Source organism: Gossypium raimondii, chromosome 11, assembly GCF_025698545.1.
Source record: "Gossypium raimondii isolate GPD5lz chromosome 11, ASM2569854v1, whole genome shotgun sequence".
Lineage (NCBI taxonomy): Eukaryota > Viridiplantae > Streptophyta > Magnoliopsida > Malvales > Malvaceae > Gossypium > Gossypium raimondii.
In genome coordinates, this window is record NC_068575.1 from 13,011,574 (window position 1) to 13,034,763 (window position 23,190).

The 23,190-nt window shown below is 32.2% G+C and overlaps 1 pseudogene; it reads left to right on the forward strand.

The window, feature by feature from the left end:
• Positions 1 to 23,190, forward strand: part of LOC105801227 (protein PIR-like) — a 100,622-nt pseudogene that overhangs the window by 31,720 nt on the left and 45,712 nt on the right.

Here is a 23,190-nt window from a genome sequence, read left to right on the forward strand (position 1 = left end):
TTCTTTGCATTCTTTATCTTGGCGACTTTAGTGCATCTCTATTACTGGCAGCTTTGCTACGATATTGGTGTGTTGTTTGGGTGGGTCGATTTTATCCCCACATAGTGTGTTGGTGGTACGGAGTGGTGTGTTGGCTGGATTGGGATGGGCTGCATTACTGCATTGTATTGATTACTGTATTGGGCTAAGGCCCACACTTTGTCTATAATGGGCTAAGGCCCACACTGTACTCATATTGTATAGGGCTCAGGCCAGACTGATTCTACATGTTGCATAGTGATTGATTAGTAGGGGATTACACACTGAGTTTCGTAAACTCACCCTCTCCTTTTAACTGTGCAGGTAATCCTCAACCTTAGACGATTCGGGGCTGCGAGGGACTTGGAGGTGGCCACACAACTACTACTGATGTTTTCATTTGCTTTTATTTAAATTTTATCAATTTTTTGGGTTTTGTTTTTGTAATAAAGCCTTTAAGTTGGTTTTAAATTTTTAATTGGGCTTTTGCTTACGTAATTTATACTGCTAGTTAGGCGAAAATGAATTTTCAAAATGTTATTGTTTTCAAAGACATGAATTTTAAACGTTAAAGTTTTCAAATGCTTCCGCGTTTTAAATCAACTTAATATAAAAATAGCAGTTAACAAGGCAAACGTTTCGACTAGTGATTTGTTAATTAATAATAAAGGGGTTTATTTAAAACCTAGAAACAAATTTTTACCAACGAGTCTGATTTTCGAAAGACATTCAATGTAACACTCCAGATCTGACCATAATGTCTAGGCCGAGTTTGGGGTGTTACAATAATTAATTTTAATTTTAGTCCAATTTAATTTGGGTTAAATAAATTATTGTTAATTAATTATGAAAAGGGGTCCAGTTGAGCTGAACCGAGAAAACTGATCCAACCGAGCACTGGGCATCGTAAAACCGTCCCACAAGCTAACCTAATCAGATTATTTGGCTGGTTATTTGGCTTGGAAAATGGCCCTTGAAGACTTCTTCAATTTGTATTCAAACCCCTCCATTATTCATGCCTTTCAAGATTTGCCCCTACCTAAAAATAGCATGTTTGAAATCTTTAAACATACCACATGTGTGGCCGGCCATGTGGGGAGTCTTTGGCTGCTGATTTTGACTATTTTTAACAGCCTTCTCAACCTATAAATACCCCCTTGGTTGCTCACTTCAAACACATCTCAAACCCATTCATTTCTTCATTTCTCTTTCACTTTTCTCTCTTCATTCCCTTCCATTGTTCTTCATTTTCTTCCCCTATTCCTTTTTCGATTTCACCTCTTGAAAAAGTGTCCTTCAACCACCATTTGGAGCAGCATTCAATTGTTCAATAATAACAAATGGAGAAGGAGGAGCGAAGCAACTAGTCAAACTTTGAAGAAACACCGGATTTGATTCTTATTCCTTATCCTTTTAATTTTATTGTTGTTGCTATGAACATGTCTATGAATATTTGAGATGTTGATATGTTTAATTTAATTAACATGGCTTAAATTTAGTTCGTGTTAGGTTGATTACATGTCGTCTACTTTAGTTATTAAAATTATGTTGTGTTGTTACAGGCCACGGTAAGATGTTTGATTAAGTGAAACCATGACTAAGTTATTCTTACATTACAATTGTAAGGTAACTAATGAATTAATTATTTAAACGGACTGAAATTGTAATTAATTGAAATGATACTTAATCAGTGCATGTTTAATCATATAAGGTATCTGAGGGTTAAATTAGCAACGGTATCTAAAGATACATTAGCCTTGCATAACTTGCAAGATTATTGTGATTAAATTGTTTCAAGGTAGAAATACATTGTTAACTCTTGTAATCTTTTATGTGCTTATGAGATTGAATTAATTGTTTGAATTGGCATAGAGATATGTACAAGAGATTATTTTAATTTCATAGGTATGTATGTGCACTAACACATTTGCTTATTAAAATTTGTTTAATCGGTTGAATTGACATAGAGATATAGTCAAGAGATAAATGGGTTTTGGCAAGTAAGTAAGTTCATAAGTTAGCAAATTACTGAGTTGCCATGACTTTATACGTAACAACATAAACATGAGTTTAATAATTCTAAGTTAAAAAATATAATTAATTTAACACAATTATGTCATCTTGATTATAATCATCTTTTGAAATCGTGCATTGGAACTTTTATTTTATTTTTATTTATTTTACTTAGTTAAAATCTTAGGTTTTAATCACTCCTCAAATCAAAATATTTTTTCTTCACCAAAGTGTTTTTAATTCCATTTATAAATAATTCTTTTCATAGTCCCTGTGGGTACGATAACTCGACATTTACTTGTCACTTTATTACTTGTTCCAATTGTGTACACTTGCACATTTTTGTCATTCTAGGGGGTTATTATCTCAAGTCCATTCCTATGATGTAAACAATGACAAACAATGGGATAGGTTAATCAATGCTTTTAATGATCGTTGTGTGTTTCAGTGAGCCGAGCAACATAAGTCACCTATTTAAGAGTGAAGTGGGGCGTCTTCGAGGAGACTATTGGGGCATAGTTCTCTCAAACTCTTACAGAACCAGGAGATGTTTATGACTATATGAACATACCTATAAGAACTAAAACTTTGTCAGGGAGGTAGTTGTGTAAGGTATATCATCGTTTATAGAAAAGGCAAAACAGTTCAAGGACATCGCATCTACTAGTCAGCTAGTAAAGTAAATTTACTTTCACAAGGAAAGGTTCAAGGGTGGATGCCTACCTATCCTATGCAACTATCAATCGTAGATTTTATCACCACATCAAGTCAATGTTTTTGTTAAAACTATCAATTTTCATTCATGTGGGGATTTTTGGAATAATTTTTGGAAAATTGAACGCATATTCTCGATTGGTAAAGGTGGAGAGTTGAGTCATAAAATTATGGTTTTATATACTACTTTATGAGACATTTACAACGGTATATCATATGCTCAAAATGGTTGAATGATGAATGAGAAATTGATACTCAAAGAAAGCTACTTGTGAATTATGTTGAGAAAAATGAAAATCTTGAATCTCATATTGGTTAAATACCAATTGTGAGATATGTATATATATGAGGACCCACTTGAAGGGTTATTGTATGACTAAGCTTGAAACTTTGTCTCACGCTGATGTCACTAAACTAACTATAAATATGACAAAGGTAAGCACACATATCGAACAATAGTATAGCTCTGGTGAGTAGAGAATATCATATCCACGAGGACTAAAAGTACTAGTAATTACCATCTTCTTATTATTTAGCCAACAAATTGGGATGGTTTTTTTAAACTAAATTTACTAAACTAACTTACTAAGAACGCAACAGAGAATAAATTTAAGAAATAATCGAATATTAACCAATGAGATAGACAATACCCAGGAAAGAATCCACCTAGACTTCACCTATTATTATGAATCTGAATTAAACAATTTATTTACTTGTTACTTGATCCGTAGAAATCCCTAAATTATGTTAATATCTCTTTCGAGAGTAAGAACAACTGACTCTAGGTTGATTAATTGAAATCTCTTTCTAATTAAAACCCCTATCGTCGCATTAACTCGATCTATAGATTCCCCTATTAGATTTGACTCTAATCTGGTAGATTTATGTCGTCATATTTCTAGGATTGCATACAACTCCACTCAATTATGCTAGATCTACTCTTAAACATAGACTTTTGCTTCACTGAATTAAGCACATTAAACATGAATTAATATCCCCTAAATATTAAAACAAGAAATTAGCACACATAATTTAGATCAAGAATCAAGTATTTATCATGTAAATTAGAAATCAAATAGTAAGATTCATCATAGATTTCATCTTACCTAGGTATCTAGGGAATTTAAATACTTAAAAACCCTAAAAATTAGATTTTTTACGTATTTCAGAAGTATGGTGCAAAATTGACATGGGCTGACACATGGGCATGTGTCTAGCCCATGTGGCTCACACGGGCGTGTGCCCAACCTGTATAGAAATGCCCAAGCCGTGTGAATCCTAAAAATAACTCTTTTTGTTCGATTTTGGCTTGTTTACCACTCCTTTCACTCCCAAATGCTCTCCTAAGTATAGAAACATGAGTTTAAAAGATTAGGAGCATCAAATCACTAGTTTGCATAATTAATTATCCAAAAATGCATTAAGAATGGGATTAGAATATGTTACTTTTATAGCTTATCAAATATCCCAACACTTAAGCGTTTGCTTGTCCTCAAGCAAAATCCCCAACTCTCATTAAAAGTAGTCTTTCTCAACTTGTAATTCCCATCAATAATGTCTCAAAATAATTCACAAATAATCATGCATTGGCAATTCAAATAAAAGAGCATTAAAGTTTCAAGCAATCCAAGCTAACATTTTTAAACACGAAAACATAGGTCTGTCCCCTTATCTGAGTAATTACATTTAATTTAAAATCAACAAGAATCGACATCCTCACTAAAGATTCACTCAAATCACTCAAAGTGTTTAAGGTTCACGAATAAGCACTCAATAGTCAAACAAGAAAGGTCATTACCATAGGCTTACATTAAAATCAAATCTCCACCACTATAAAATGAGATGATACAAATCAAAAGGTCTTTAAGAGGTTATAATGGGGCTTAAGTTAAGGGTGTTGATAAAGGCCAAAAAATTTGGTTATTATCGAGATTAAATTGATAAATTACCAAACTAGAAAAAATAAACAAATGATGTATTAAAAATAAGTGCATAAATCAAGAACTATTAAAGAATAAAACGATCTTATTCTCAAAATATGAATTTAATTGTTCAAGCTCACTCAACATAGAACTAACTAATAATCAATATTTTTATATATATATTTATAAAAATTAGAAATAATTCAGCAAATCAAATAGAAGAGCATAGTTAAGCAACTAACCATATCAAATCTCGACAAACAGGGAGTCAATAAAAAGGGAAAAAGTCTCAACGAACAAAAAATGAGTTATGTGTTAACATTAATGGTTATATCAAGAAATGGTGTGTAGGCTCAATGGGGTTCACTAAGGGTTAATTATGAAGGTAGGCTTTTTATGGGATGAGTGGGTTAAAACCTAAGTGTCTTTATCATCTCAGTATATCAAATCAAAGGTGTGTTCTCGACATGTATAATCGAAGCAAGTTCTAGAACAACAAATCAAATTGACATACTCATAACCAATAAGAAAAATGTATGCTCTAAAGATTCAAAATCTCACAAAAAATCATAGTTTTTTATATCAAACTTGCAAATCTCAAACTTCAAGATAATACTTCAATTTAGGGAAACAACCTAAAATTTTAATTTCTGAAAAATAACTTATCATGTTTGATTCTCCCATGTCTTAAAATTTAAATCAACCAATACACAAATATCTATAAATTAATCCAAAACACATCAACAAAAATCTCAAATTGATAAAAATTTCTTAAATATAAGATGTAATTAGAATTTTCTAATAATTATATAAATAACCTCCCACACTTAAGATGTACATTGTCCTCAATGTACAAATAGATATAATCACAGTATAGGCAGAATATCATAAGAGAGGGAGAAAATAAAAATTGCCCTGAATATTGGATGAATTTGCCAGGATGGTGAAAAGCGGAATTGTAGGCAAATCTAAATGTAATGCATGATTCTGAGCAAACTAATAAGAAAATAAACATAAATAGTGAAGAAGATTAAAGGGTTACTAACTTGATTAGAAACAACCATAAAATATAAAAATATAGTTCAAAAGATAATAAATGAAATAAATCTAAGAAAATAAAAAAAGCGACTAAAAACAAAATTAAAAATAAAGATAAAAATAAAAATAACTAAAACGAAAAACAAAAGAAATAAACTCAATGATACTTGATAAAATTAAAGGTAATAGTAAGAATAATAGTAAAAATATTAAAAATAATAAAAATATAATTAATTAGCATAAATAAATTAAAATAAAATTAAAATACAAGCATAAGAATAATAAAACAAATAAATAAAATAAGAAAATATATTATTCAAATAAAAATAAATAATATAACAAAAAATAAAATAAAATAAAATAAACAAAAGGGTAAAAGGGGAAGATCGACGGAAGACGGTAGCCGGAGTTACGACGGGGGGGTCGCATGTGGGAGGCGGTGTCGTGCATGGGTGGGGCGGGGTTGTTCATCTACGGAGAGAAGGAAGAGGAGGTGGGTGATAGGGGAGAAAGGGGTTGGCTTGCTTGGGGAAGAAGAAAAAGATAAATTGAGGAAGAAATTTTAGGGTTTGGGCCATATGACAGTGTCACACGGCCGTGTGGGGCCTTTTCAGCCCATGTTCAATTAAATAATAAGCCCATTTTTCACACGGCCTGGGACACGTCTGTGTGTCCAGGCTGTGTGACGTACTATCGATTACCCCATTTTGCACATAGTCTGGGACACGCCCGTGTGCCTAAGTCGTATGGGTCAAAAACACACCAATTTATTTTTTTAAGATTTTAAATTAGCATGCAATGGAATTAAAAGAATTAGAAAAAGTTAAACACTTGGGTTGCCTCCCGAGAAGCGCTTATTTAAAGACCGACGGAAGACGATGGCCGGAGTTGCGACGGGGGGTCGCGTGTGGGAGGCGGTGTCATGCATGGGTGGGGGTCGGGTTGTTCATCTACAGAGAGAAGGGAGAGGAGGTGGGTGATAGGGGGAAAGGGGTTGTGTAACAACTCGACTCGTGTCCGTCACCGGATTAGAGTTACGAGGCATTACCGATCAAAACCCAACCCAATTTTTTTTGTAAAATTATACTAACTCAACCACAAAATTTCCTCCCAAATATATATATATATTTAAGCACATAATCAATTAAAATCAAACATGCATCATTAATCAAATTACATATATCAATTATGTTTCAAACTTCAACCATATCATTACCATTTACCTAATCAAAATTTGAAATAATTCAAATTCTTAAAACATTTCCAAACCTATATGATTATATATCATAAATCAAGCATGTATCCAATTATTTATTTGTACACATTTATTTCATTTAAATTTACTAACTATACTACATATTACAATATAGATAATCTACCTTGTTTGGACAGCTTTTATACATCAATTTGGACAGCTTATATACAACAAATGGGCAACATATACATACCAAATTTAACAACACTTTTACACCAAAATTTAACAGCATATATACAACAAATGGGCAGGATATACATGCCAAATTGAGTAGCATTTTTACACCAAAATTTAACAGCATATATACAACAAATGGGCAGCATATACGTACCAAATTGAGCAGCATTTTTACACCAAAATTTAACAGCATATATACAACAAATGGGCAGTGTTGAAACCATTTTTTTATTTTGGAAAAAAAAACAAAAATTAGTTGTCGATGAAAATTTGGAGTCGCCACCAATCTTTTATTAAGGTGTGATTGGGTCACCTAAAAATGACTTTGGTCTACGATTTTTAGAAAAACGGGTCCGAGAATCGGTTACGTATGAGGAAGGATTAGCACCCTCATAACGCCCAAAAATTGGTACCTAGTTAATTAATTAATGTCTTAATGTCGAAAATTTGAAAAATATAATCCTTAGCAAAAACTTAAAAACGCTACGTATTAAGACCCTTATCATTTCAGAGAAAGAAAATGTCACACCCAATGCGTTAGGGCACGACATTCTAATTTCCTCAAAAATGAATTAGGCCAGAATACTCGTATAGTAAAAATTTAAAAGAATATTCATTTATTCAAGATTTAAGAAATCGCGGCCCAATACGTTAGGGCACAATTTCTCCAAAATCCAAAACTTGGAATATTTCCTTTATTATTTTTTAGAAAAAATCTTCATTTCGAGAAATCAATGCGTCACATCCAATACGTTAGGACACAACGTGTTGAATTCCTAATAATGAGTTCTTATTTTTTGATTAAAGAGAAATGCTCGATTGTTAGATTTAACGAAGAAAATCGGAACCCAATACGTTAGGGCTCAATTTCCTTGAAAATCCTAAATACAAGCATTATCTCAATTTTGAAAAGTTTGAAATCGAGTAAAAAATGATGTGAGGCTACATTAAATATACAATGCAATAATAAATACACAATGGCATAGAAATAATGTAAATAAATGAATAAACAAAATCGATAACATGCAAAGTATCAAATAAATAAAAATATGAAAACATAAATCAACAAAATAATAAATAAATAAATAAAAGAGAGCGTAACATATACATTGAAATTATGAGAAATAAAATACATGATTTACATATAAAATTTGAATTATAAAATTTATATAATGCATTTATGAAAATAAAGAAAAATATATAAATATACATATGTAAAAATTTTAAATATATGTGTTAAAGATATAAATATGTGTTTAAGCATTTTCGAAAATATAAAGAAATGCTGTATGTATATGAAAATATAATAGAATATTCGAGAAAAATAAATATATATACATGTAAAATATATTAAAAATAATTAAATAATATCTACATTAAAAAACATATATGTATGAAAATATTAGTTAAAAATAAATATGTGCATGTATAAAAATAAATATACATGTATATATATATTTAAAAAATAATACTTACTTTATTAAAATTAATTAATTTTAAGAAAAATATTAAAAGAGACTAAATTGAACTACAAATATAAAAATATCGGGTAGATTCGCAAATAATTGAAGACTGGGGGGTATCATTGAACACGCTAACAATTCAGAGGGGCTGGAAAGGAAATTATCCTTTCTCCTTTGAAACGGCGCCGTTGCAAATTAGACCAAATTAAAATTGAAACAAATAGAATGGTAAATTTTTTAAAAAAATAAAAAAAAACTTAACTGGAAATATATTAAAAGGCGAAGGGGCTAAAAATGCAATTTTCCCCTCCGCTCAAAAACACGCGGATCCTAGGCCGGGTCGGGTCGGAGTCGGGTTGGCCTTCCCAAAACGACGCCGTTTTGGGCCTCTAGGGTCACTCCAAAACAGTACCGTTTTGGTACCGTATAAAAGCCCCCATTCCTCCAAAAAAATTCATTTTAAAACATTTTTAAGAAAAAAAACCAAAATCCCTTCAAAAAAACTCTCAGCCCCTCTGTATGCGGTGGCCGAAAAGCCAAAAATCTCAGATCCGACCCTTTCAAAACCTTTAAAGCCGAATCTAGCCTCGAAATTTCCAAAATATTGACGAAGGGGGCCCAAATCTCGAGAAACCTTTCGGATTTCGGCCGTCAATCCTCGGTGACGACTTCCTCGGCCATCCGCGGCGGTTGGGACTCGAATATAGGTTGTTTTATTTTCTTTTTGTACTTATATTTATACGCATGCAAATAAGAAAAAAACAGTAAACTAAAATATAGCAAATAAATATAGACCTTTAAATAGATTTTCTGCTTTCTCTGTATTGAACTCGTTATTCGTATTTGTTGTGAAAATAACTATTTTTTATTGATTTTTCGGATTCGTATTACAGTTTTTTTGTGGCTCTTTATAGCCGAATGAAAACATAATAGCAAAAACCAATCTAAAAAAGAAACAAATCTGTTTATTTATTTGTTTTCGAATATTTGATTGTGTTTCCTTTTTGTTTCTCTTTGATGTGCAGGTATGAAGATCGGGGACGCTTGTGGCTACGGTGCAAAGGTCTTATTCGGAAACCCAAGGGTTTCCGCAAATGATTTGGGCCACTAAGCATTGGGCCCTTATTGTATTTTGGGTTTTGGGCCATATAGGCCTGTTTGTAAAAATGGACTATTTGTTTATTATGGGTCGGGTAAAAATTTGGGTATTACAGGCAGCATATACATAATACATCATATACATATAATACACATATTACTTTCGAAATAGGCTTAAATATAACTAATTTATACAACTATTAACAATTATGCTAAACACATTACACTTCTATATATATAACCGAAATTTGTATAAACTTAAACATCATATATATATATATCAATAGATCAAAAACATAAAACCAAGCTTAACCAAAATGAATAAGTCATTTTCGCATGGCTCATATTCACATATCCCAAAATTAAACATATTAACTAGACTATACATGTCATAGGTTCAAATTCAAATTTATAAAATACCAAAGACGGTCGCTAGTGTGATAGACTATGCTGACGATCCCCGAGCTCGTAATGCGACTCCAAAATCTATAAAACAGAAGTAAACAAATACAAACACCCATTAAGCTATTAAAGCTTAATAAGTCATAAGCAAAAATTCATATATGTATATATATTAATACTTATTCCATCATTAAGTTAAATAAACCAAATATCCTAATATTTTGTACCATATAACACTTGAATAAAGATCACATTGTATTTTCATATAAACAAACCATATGGCCAAATACACATAAATATTTAGCAAAACCGAATATTCAATAAATCATTATGCCAAAACATGTTTATACTCAAATGGTTAACTCATACTCTATATTTCATTTGAAACTATTATCAATTAAAATAACCAACTTACCTTATCATCAATTAAGCAAATTGCTAACACATACCTGAATAATTTAGCTTTCTTAACACATTTATTTGTTTTACTATTGCTCACATAAGATTTATAGAACATAGAGCCTTGTATAAAACACCGCATAAAGCCCTGCTAGGCACAAAGCCCGATACATTTCACCCAAGACAAAGCACGCTAGACATAAAGTCTGATATAATTCACTGGCACAAAGCCTGCTAGGCATAAAGCCTGATATAATTCACCGGCATAAAGCCTGCTAGGCATAAAGCCTAAACTTACAAAATTGGTCTTTCACATAATTCATATCTAATTTATTCATTCTCGGAATATAATCAATTCTCAATATTACATTCGTTACTGGCTTATATAACTTCAAATAATTCATTTCAATACATAACAAATATATATACCATAGTTAGTTCAACATTTAAATGCTTATTGACTTACCTCGGATGCTGTCGACCGTTAAATCGGCTACTCGACCACTTTTGTCTTTCCCCGATCCAAATATGATTTCTTTAATTCTTGATCTAAGCATATCTAAATTAAGCTTATTTAAACACCATTCTATTCAATTTAGCATAAAAACACATAAATAGGCAAATTATAATTTTTCCCCAACATTTCACACTTTTTACAATTTAGTCATTTTTGCTCAAAACACAAAATACACAAAATTTGACTACACTCCTTAAGGGCCGAATATTCCTAGTGTCCATACAAGCCCACACATTTCATTTATTTCACATTATAGTCCCTCAATTTTATTTTTACAATTTAACCCTAATTACTCAAATTCATCAAAAATTCAAAGACAAAACATGTTAATCTTTCACATATCTTTCATATTTCATCATCAACTATCAAAAAGCTTAAGCATTCATCAATGGCATTTATCAAAATCATCAACAATTCACAAAATTAAGACATGGGTTTTGAAGTATTCAGAGCAACGATCTCAAAAACGTAAAAATTATCAAAAACCAAACAAAAACCAACCTTGAATTAAGCTTCAAAATGGCCAAATGTTTCAAGCTTTCAAACCTTGTTTTTTCTTGTCTACATTCGGTGAAGAAAGATGAACATAAAAAAATGGTGGCTTTTTAATGTTTTGTTTTATTATAACATATATTATTATATTATTATTATTTTAACTTTTATTATTTATTTATTTTTTATATATATAAAAATCACATATCATCATTATGCCATTTACTACCTATTATTATTGGCTTAATTACAACATAAGGCCTCCAACTTATAAAGACAACAACAATTAGGCACTTTCTTAATTAACCATCAAATTTTCATTTTACGCGATTAAGCCCCTTTTCTCAAATTAAGCACTCAAACAATAAAATTAACTCACGAAACTTTCACACATGTAAATTCACACATAATAAAAACAGAATAAAAATATTAAAATATTTTTTAGACTCGGATGTGTGGTCCCGAAACCACTGTTCCGATTAGGGTCAAAATCAGGCTGTTACAACTCTCCCCCCTTAGGGATTTTCGTCCCCGAAAATCTTACCAGTAAATAGGTTTGGATAATGCTCTTTCATTGTATCTTCGGACTCCCAAGTTGCTTCTTCAACTCCATGTTTATGCCAAATTACTTTGACTAACGAAATTTTCTTATTTCGTAATTCTTTAATCTTACGAGCCAGAATGCTAATCGGTTCTTCTTCATATGACATATCAGAATAATTTCAATCTCGGTCGGACTAATTACATGAGAAGGATCGAATCTATATCTGTGAAGCATCGAAACATGAAATACATTGTGAATCTTTTCTAACTTAGGTGGCAACAACAATCTATAAGCAACCGGGCCGATACGCTCTATAATCTTATACGGTCCAATGAATCTTGGACTTAATTTGCCTTTGCGACTAAATCTGAGTATTTTCTTCCACGGTGAGACTTTCAAAAACACTTTGTCCCCGATCTGAAATTCTATATCCTTTCTTTTCAAGTCCGCATAAGATTTTTGACGATTCGATGCTGATTTCAGACTATCCCAAATCACTTTCCCTTTCTGTTCAGTCTCTTTAATCAAATCTACCCCATGTATCGTAAGGTGCCATTTTGATACTAGATTGAAAGCTATTATTATAAGCAAATTCAATCAAAGGTAAGTATCGTTCCCACGTACCTTCAAACTCGAGAATGCAACATCTCAAAGTATCCTCAAGTATCTGAATGATTCGTTCGGATTGACCATCTGTTTGCGGATGGAAAGCTGTGCTAAAATGTAGTTTCGTACCTAAAGCATCTTGTAGTTTCTTCCAAAACCGCGATGTGTACCTCGGGTCTCTATCCAAAACAATAGAAATAGGCACACCATGCAACCTCACAATTTGAGAAACATACAATTCAACAAGTTTATCAAGAGAGAAATCTGTGCGAATCGGAATAAAGTGTGCCAATTTTGTCAACCTATCAACAATAACCCAGATTGCATCTTTCTTGTTCGGTGTCAACGGTAAACCGGATACAAAATCTATCGTGACTTGATTCGATTTCCACTCTGGAATCATAATAGGCTGAAGTAATCCAGACGGTACTTGATGTTCGGCTTTAACTTGCTGACAAATTAAAATTTTGAAACAAAGTCAGAAATGTGTCGTTTCATACCGTGCCACCAATAGTGCTGTTTCAGATCGTTATACATTTTCGTGCTATCCAGATGAATAGAAAATTGACTATTATGAGCTTCATTCAAAATCATCTGAATTAAATTTGAATTTTTCAGAACACATAATCGGTTTCTGAATCTCAAACAATCCTCAGAATCAACATTTAAGTCCCACTGAGCTCGTTTTGTAATTAAATCATCATCGACTTTCTGAGCTTCACAAATCTGTTGAACAAATAACGGTTTTGCTTTTAACTCAGCTATTATCACACCATCATCAGACATAGCTAAATGTGCTTTCATTGTATGCAAAGCAAACAGTGATTTTCAACTTAAGGAAAAGCAACAACATTAGCCTTTCGCGGATGATAGTCAATCACAAGTTCGTAATCTTTTAACAATTCTAACCATCGGCACTGTCTCAAATTCAGATCTTTCTAAGTCATCAAATATTTCAGGCTTTTGTGATCGGAATAAACATGACATTTTTTGCCAAACAAATAGTGGCACCATATTTTCAACGCAAACACAATAGCGGCCAATTTTAGATCGTGCGTCGGACAGTTCTGTTCGTGCGGCTTTAACTGTCTCGAGGCATAGGCTACAACTTTGCCTTCTTGCATCAAAACACAGCCCAAACCATTTAAAGATGCATCACTATAGATAACAAACTCTTTACCCGATTCTGGCTGAACTAATACTGGAGCTTCGGTCAAAAGAACTTTTAACTGATCAAAACTTTTCTGGCAGTTTTCTGACCACTCAAACTTAACATCTTTCTGTAGTAACTTTGTCATCGGGGTCGTAATCATAGAGAACCCTTTCACGAACCGTCTATAATAACCAACAAGTCCCAGAAAACTTCGAACTTCCGAAACATTTCTCGGAGGTTTCCAATCAAGTATAGCCGAAATCTTACTCGGATCAACCCGAATACCTAGTGCTGATATAACATGGCCCAAGAAACTAACTTCGTGTAACCAAAACTCACATTTACTGAACTTTGCATACAACTGTTTATCTTGTAAAGTTTGTAACACAAGTCTTAAATGTATATTTAGAAAAATCAGAAATAATTCAGCAAATCAAACAGAAGAGCATAGTTAAGCAACTAACCATATCAAATCTCGACAAACAGGGAGTCAATAAAAAGGGAAAAAGTCTCAACGAACAAAAAATAAGTTATGTGTTGACATTAAGGGTTATATCAAGAAATGGTGTGTAAGCTCAATGGGGTTCACTAAGGGTTAATTATGAAGGTAGGCTTTTTATGGGATAAGTGGGTTAAAACCTAAGTGTCTTTATCATCTCAGTATATCAAATCAAAGGTGTGTTCTCGACATGTATAATCGAAGCAAGTTCTAGAATAACAAATCAAATTGACATACTCATAACCAATAAGAAAAATGTATGCTCTAAAGACTCAAAATCTCACAAAAAACCATAGTTTTTTATATCAAACTTGTAAATCTCAAACTTCAAGATAATACTTCAATTTAGGAAACAACCTAAAAATTTTAATTTCTAAAAATAACTTATCATGCTTGATTCTCTCATGTCTTAAAATTTTAATCAACCAATACACAAATATCTATAAATTAATCCAAAACACATCAACAAAATCTCAAATTGATAAAAATTACTTAAATATAAGACATAATTCAGGAATTTTCTAATAATTATATAAATAACCTCCCCACACTTAAGATGTACATTGTCCTCAATGTAAAAATAGATATAATCACAGTATATGCAGAATATCATAAGAGAGGGAGAAAACAAAAACTGCCCAAAATATTGGATGAAATTGCCAGGATGGTGAAAATCGGAACTATAGGCAAATCTAAATGGAATGCATGATTCTGAGCAAACTAATAAGAAAATAAACACAAATAGTGAAGAAGATTAAAAGGTTACTAACTTGATTAGAAACAACCATAAAATATAGAAATATAGTTCAAAAGATAGTAAATGAAATAAATCTAAGAAAATAAAAAAAGTAGCTAAAAACAAAATTAAAAATAAGGATAAAAATATAAATACAAATAAAACGAAAAACAAAAGAAATAAACTCAATGATACTTGATAAAATTAAAGGTAATAGTAAGAATAATAGTAAAAAATATTTAAATAATAGAAATATAATTAATTAGCATAAATAAATTAAAATAAAATTAAAATCCAAGCATAAGAATAATAAAACAAATAAATAAAATAAGAAAATATATTATTCAAATAAAAATAAATAATATAACAAAAAATAATAAAAAATAAAAGAAAAGAAAATAAAGAAAAGGGTAAAAGGGGAAGATCGACGGAAGACGGTAGCTGGAGTTACGATGGGGGGTCGCGTGTGGGAGGCGGTGTCGTGCATGGGTGGGGGCGGGGTTGTTCATCTACGGAGAGAAGGGAGAGGAGGTGGGTGATAGGGGGAAAGGGGTTGGCTTGTTTGGGGAAGAAGAAAAAGATAAATTGAGGAAGAAATTTTAGGGTTTGGGCCATATGACAGTGTGACACTGCCGTGTGGGGCTTTTTCAGCCCATGTTCAATTAAATAATAAGCCCAGTTTTCACATGGCCTGGGACACGCCTATGTGTCCAGGCCGTGTGACACACTATCGATTACCCCATTTTGCATATATTTTGGGACACGCCCATGTGCCTAACAGTTTTAACAGTTATAGTTTTAACAGTTGCTAAAAAGGGCGACCTAAAATTAAAGGTACCTCACTACTCTCATCCATGTCTAACACAACAAAATCAACAGGGAATATGAATTTATCGATTTTAACAAGCACATCTTCAATAACATCCCTAGGATATCTAATGGTTCTACCCGTTAATTGAATACTCATCCTAGTTTGTTTGGGTTTCCCAAGACCTAATTGCTTAAACATTTTATAGGGCATCACATTAATACTAGCCCCTAAATCAACCAAAGCATTATCAATATTCAAACTACCAATTAAACAAGGAATAGTAAAACTCCCTGGATCTTTCAGTTTGTTGGGTAGTTTATTTTGCAATATGGTCGAGCAAATTGCATTTAGTTCCACAGTCGACGAATGATCTAACTTTCTTTTGTTTGCCAAAAGCTCCTTTAAAAATTTGATGTAATTGGGCATATTCGAAAAAGCTTCAACAAAAGGTAAGTTAATATGTAATTTCTTTAAGAGTTTAAGAAATTTACCAAATTGTTCGTTCTTGTGGTCTCTCTTTGTAACATTAGGATATGGCACTCGAGGTTTATATTCCTTAACAACTGATTTTTTCTCTTTCTGGCTTACCCCAACCTTATCGTTATGTACCACAATTTCTTGCTTTGGTTCTAGTTCAAATTCAACTAACCCTTCTTCATCTCTCACAGTAATTGCATGAAGCTGCTCCATTAGGTTAGTTTGTGTATTACTAGGCAAACTACCTTGTGGTCGTTCTGAAAATAACTTAGCAAGCTGACCTATTTGGTTCTTAAGCCCTTCAATCAATGCTTGTTGATTTTTAAGTGCTGCCTCAGTGTTTTGAAAGCGTATTTCCGACACCGAGATAAACTTCGTCAACATCTCCTCAAGGTTTGACTTTTTCTCTTACAAGTAAGGTTGTTGTTGGAAGCATAGAGGGGGTTGTCCTCTTTGATTTCTTTGACCACCCCAAGAGAAATTGAGATGGTTCCTATAACCTGCATTATAGTAATTACGATAAAGGTTATTTTGAGGCCTAAAATTATTACCCATATGATTGATTTGTTCATTCTCTGTGCTAGGAGCGAAGGGTAAACATTCTAGGTTATGTATTCCACCTCCATTTGTTTTTTCATCAACGGATGTACCTGCGTAGAAATATATAAACCATCAATTTTCTTATTTAATTATTCTACCTAAATCGATAACATGGTGATTGCATCTAAACTGAAAACACCGGCTACTTTCACCACTGATAATTATTCAGTACCATCTCCTCAATAAATTTCTAAGTCGATCCGGGTGTTTTATTATTCATAGTTCCACCGGTTATTGCATCGATCAACTGTCTAGTTGATGGATTCAAACCGTTGTAGAAAGGTTTGAACTTGTAGACATAGAGGTAACCCATGGTGAGATATCGTACAAATTCTCTAAATCAATCTAAACAAAGGAAGATATATCATTCCTCTACTTGGCAGTCTTAGCTGGTAGGAAGTACTTCAGTAGGAATTTCTGGGTCATTTGATCCCATGTAATGATGGAACCTCGTGGTAGAGAGTTCAACCACTATTTTTATTTGTTCTTTAACGAGAAAAGGAATAGCTATAAATGAATGGCGTCATCAATGACGCCATTAATCTTGCAAGTATCGCAGATTTCCAGAAAATTGGCTAAATGAGTATTTGGATCTTCGTCTTACAAACCATCAAATTGAACAAATTGTTGTATCATATGAATAGTGTTCGACTTCAGTTTGAAATTATTTACAGCAATGGTGGGTCTCACAATACTCGATTTAGCCCCAGTCAAAGTAAGCTTCGCATAATTGTACATAGTGCAAGGAACAAGATCTGAATCTGCAACAACTATAGGAGGTAGCTTTTTATTCTGGTTATCACCCATCTCTTCAGTAATAACAATGTTTAAACTTTCTCAACTTTGCCTTGCTTCTCTATGATTTCTACGAGCTGTACTTTCAATTTCACTGTCAAATAACAATGGTCCCGACGGGTTTCTTCTAGTCATAAACTAAAGGAACCTGCCAGAAGCAAATAAAATAAAAATTAGAAAATAAAAATTAAACTAAAAATGAAAATTATAATAAAAATAAAAATGGCTAAATTATTCCTAATATTTTAGTCCTCGGCAACGGCACAAAAAACTTGATGGTCACTAAACTAACTATAAATACGACAAAGGCAAGTGCAACTATCGAACAAGAGTATAGCTATGGTGAGTAAAGAATATCGTATCCACGAGGACTAAAAGTACTAGTAATTACTGTCTTCTTATTATTTAGTCGACAAATTGGGATGATTATTTTTAATATAAATTTACTAAACTAATTTACTAAGAATGCAACAAAGAATGAATCAAAGAAATAATTGAATACTAACCAATGAGATAGACAATACCCAGGAAAGAATCCACCTAGAATTCACCTATTATTATGAATCTAAATTAAATGATTTATTCACTTGTTACTTGATCCGTAGAAATCCCAAAATTATGTTAATATCTCTTTCGAGAGTAAGAACAACCAACTCTAGGTTGATTAATTGAAATCTCTTTCTAATTAAAACCCCTATCGTCCTATTAACTCGATCTATGGATTCCTTTATTATATTTGACTCTAATTTGGTAGATTTATGTCGTCCTATTTCTAGGATTGCATGCAACTCCACTCAATTATGCTAGATCTACTCTTAAACATGGACTTTTGTTCCACTGAATTAAGCACATTAAACATGAATTAATATCCCGAAAATATTAAAATAAGAAATTAGCATACATAATTGAGAATAAGAATACAGTATTTATCATGTAAATTAGAAATCAAATAATAAGATTCATCATAGGTTTCATCTTCCTTAGGTATCTAGGGAATTTAGTTCATAATCCTGAATAGAAACATCTCAAAGTCAGAATAACCACAAGACATAAGAAACTCAATAAAACTTCAAAATAAATTAAAAGGAGATTTTCGATCATGATGGAGATCCACTTCCGAGTTGATTCCAATGGTGTTCTTCGAGTGTTTTCTTTGACCTACTCTGATTGCCTCCGTATGTCTTCTTCTAATGGGTTTTATAGACTTTAGAATGCTTAGAGACCTTAAAAATTAGGTTTTTTCGCATATTTGGGAAGTAGGGAGCGAAATCGACATGGGCTGGCACATGGGCGTGTGTCCAGCCCATGTGGAAATGCCTAGGCCGTGTGGATCCTGAAAACACTCTTTTTGTCTGATTTCGGCTTGTTTTTCACTCCTTTCACTTCCAAATGCTCTCCTAAGTATATAAACATGAATTTAAAAGATTAGGGGCATCAAATTTACTAATTTACATAATTAATCATCAAAAATGCATTAGGAATGAGATTAAAATATGTTACTTTTATAGCTTATCAAAAGCGTAGGGGGTGCAAGTCCAAACCCGTTAGGGTTGGGGCCGCACCTACATGACGTGGGCGACGCGAAATGTCTGAATCTATTTTGCCCAAAAAGGGTCTGCAGATATTTTAGCCCAATACATATTTTATTTTTCTCAACAAATATTATACAAAATATGTGTTAAAAGGAAAAATATCTCGATCTGATTTTATTCCAATTAGATTGATTTTCAATTTGATTTAATTTTATTCAAAGTAATTTAAATGCTCATCTAATGGAAAGATTTGTATCTTTATTCAGGAAATTTCTAAAATTCCTCTATATTGAATGGCTATAAAAGCCTAAAGAATTCTGCAGAATTCTTTACACACACACACAAAGAAATAAGAAATTTTCACTCTAAAAAATTCTTTTCTTTCCTCTCCAAATTTTCAAACTTTTCGGTGATAGAATAAGGCAAGGTTTGTTCGTTGATCACTGCAAAGGTACTACTGCCGCAATCAATTTGTTGTTGTATCCTTGGAGACAATCGACCAACGTTTCTCCAAGTACCATAGGAGCGGCAGAATCTATCTTAAGGAAACTGAAAACATGTCTCAACATCTAGTAAAACTCGATTCCCTTTATTTAATTTTTAATTTTCCAAAACCTTGTTTATTTAATTGTTTTTAAATTTGATGTTTTAAATAAATACAAATATTTATTTAATTTGTTTTATTTAAAACTGGTGTTTTTACATAAATATAAATATTTGTTTATGTAAATATTTCTTATATTAAGTTGTTTTATTTGTTTATATAATTAATTATATTTATATTTGTTCGCTAATGTGTTTTCTCCAACATATTGCATCAGAATTTTCTGATTCCTTGTGTCACTATTTTGGGTTATAGTTCATGTTACATGTCTTTTTCATCTTTTCTTGTTTATTAAAAAATACTTATGGAATTTTTCTCTTAGTCTAATACTCTCAATTGTTGCCAACTTTTGCAGTATACAGTTACTTGGGAGGACTATTGATTTAAGAAGTCTTATTGCTGAAGGGATGAACTAAGTCTTCAGAGAAAATCTAGAGTTTCATTTTGATCATTTGAGTCTCAAGATCTATGTGCCATAGTGGTAAGTAATTACCTTTTTTTTCTTTTTGGTATTTTTATGTGTTTCATAATCCAGTGACAAATATGATCTCTTATTGCAGGAATTAGAAAAGTTGGTAGACATATTAAAGCATTCCCATGAATTGCTTTCAAAAGATATTTCAATAGACTCCTTCAGGCTCAAGTTGAATGAGATGCAGGAGAACATTTCTCGTGTCATTTTCTAGTGGACTAGTTTCATAGGTTCAACAGAAATTTCCAGCTTAGCTCATAGTTTTTGGATTATGGTCACCGAATGCTTGGTTTCCACTTCTGTCTGTTATATTTGGTCTAAGATGCAAAGTGATTTCCTTCCAAACTTTATCCTTTGCAATACTACTCAGCAATTCATTCGATCTTCTAAATTACTCTTGTTCCTGTTCAAAAACCATCACACTACATTTGGTTGGATGGAATTTCTATTCCATTCCGCCCTAATTCCACGTGCTACAGTAAAACAGCCGTTTGGTTCACCGTTTAGGTGATTCCACGGAATTGCTATTACAGTCTCATTCCCTCAGCTCACCGTTTAGGTATTCAGGGTTTGGGGGTCTAAATACCTATTCAACACAACACTGTTTAGGTTTTTAGACCAAAATAGCCTGCCTCTATTCTTCCCAAAATTCTCTCAAGATTTCTTCCTCCCCAAATCAACCATCCATTCGCCCTTCATCTTCATCTCCCCAAATATTGTAAAGGGTACATTTTCTTTTTCTTTTTCTTCCTGATTTCTTTTAGTTAAAGTTCTTTCACCTCTTTCAACTTTTCTTTTCCCCTTTCAATCCTAAGTTCGATTGAGACTTTCTCTTTTTAATCTTCATTAATTTCTTTTTTTCTATTATGTGTTTCTCAGGCTGCTCGCAAGTCGGCACCGACAACTTGAGGTGCGAAGAAGCCTCACCGATATCGCCCTGGAACTGTAGCTCTGTGGTTAGACATCAAATCATGTTTTCTTAACCTTGTTTACACAAATTGAACTTATGATGTTTCCATTGGATGCATTGAAATCCAGAAGTACCAGAAAAGTACTAAACTCCACATCATGAAACTGCCTTTCCAAAGGCTCGTTCGTGAAATTGCCCAAGACTTTAAAGGTAATACCATTAAATTCCAAGTTAATTTTACCAGAAAAGTACTGGTAAGTTAATTTTACCTTAGCACACCATTGCTGCTTTACGTTTTCTTATTCTTGTTTACCTTAGCACACCCTCAGCAAAGTTTTTGTAAATTTGATTTAGGGGTTTTTTTAAGGTTACTATTTTGGCCAAGACTTTGTTACTGTAAATTTCATTTTTAGGGTTGATAATTAGGTCATTTCTTATTTATTTTATTTGTTAAATATATGAATATATGTAAGTGTGTGCTTCATACCCAGGGTGGAGTTTGTGATTCCGACTTTAGGTCTGCATAAGGCTATCAATGCATGTGCAGCAGTAGCAGTTGCAACTTCTATGGATGTCCTCTTTCTCCAGTTGGAAGATCCTTATCTTGATACATTCCTGTTAGTATGAGGTCCGAGTTTGTTGTAGCTACAAGTGGAATCAAGATAGTGAATGATGCTTTCAATGCCTATCCCATTAGCACCAAATCCGGCATCGACACGTTGAAAAACATCAATTGTGACGGAAAAAGAGTTGCTATTCTTGGGGACATGTTTGAACTAGGTACTCATGAGATAGAGTATCATGAGGATGTATTAAACTATTGCCTTGAGGATGTATTAAACTATTGTCTTGATGCTTGTATTGATGTAGTTGCCATTGCTGGGCAGAGGTTTCATTTAGGAGTTCATAATATGAATTTAATGAAGAAGATAAAGGTTGTACATGCTGTTGAAATAGAAAATCTTATTCCTAAAATCTTGAACTATTTGAATATGAATGATGTAGTCCTCATGAAGGTGGGTGTCAGATGCAAATGGTGAAAGTTGTGGATGCAATTAACACAATGCCGAGATTCACTCAACCTTCATGTTCAGGTTCGGAGAATTGAAGGCAATAACAAGGATGACAAATCTGATAAAAACAACTGATCAGGAGTCGAACTCTTAAAACAGAGTCATTACCATGTCTTAAAACAACTTTTTGTGTTTGTAATATTTGGATGGTATAATGACATGATAAAATGTCATTACAATGTTGTAACTTTTTGATGTTATAAAATTTTATAACATATGGATTATGACATGTAAACTAATGAAATCATGTAACTTTTTGTTAATATATGAATATTATGTTTGGATGTGAAATATAATTCTCAAGTTATCTATTACTTTTAATATTTTTTATTGTAGAATAATTAAATTATTTGTTTCACTAATTATATTTTATCACATTAAATATGCATTGCGTTTAAAAATAATAAAGTAGATTATATATTATCTTTATAGTATTATATATTATGATTTTAGTAAATTCATATAAGAATAATTATATTAAGAATTTTATTAAATTATATATTATTTTATTAAATTATATTTAATAATAATTATGTTAAAATATGATTAAATTATTTATTATTTTTATTAATAATCTTATTAAAATTTAATAACAATAACAATAATTATCTAACTACAAAAAATTCTGGTATTCTAATCATTTTAGTTTTTTTCCTTATGCTAGTACAACATCATTCCATTCAACCAAACACAAGAATACTATTACAGTTCTATTCCATTCAATTCAACCAAACAATTGAATTACTTATTACAACTCTATTCCATTACAGCTCTCTTCAATTACAGCTCTATTCCATTACAGCGAACCAAACGTGACCTTAGTTTCACATGCCAAGCCAAACTTCTATTGTGGTACTCAAGTAAGAAGCT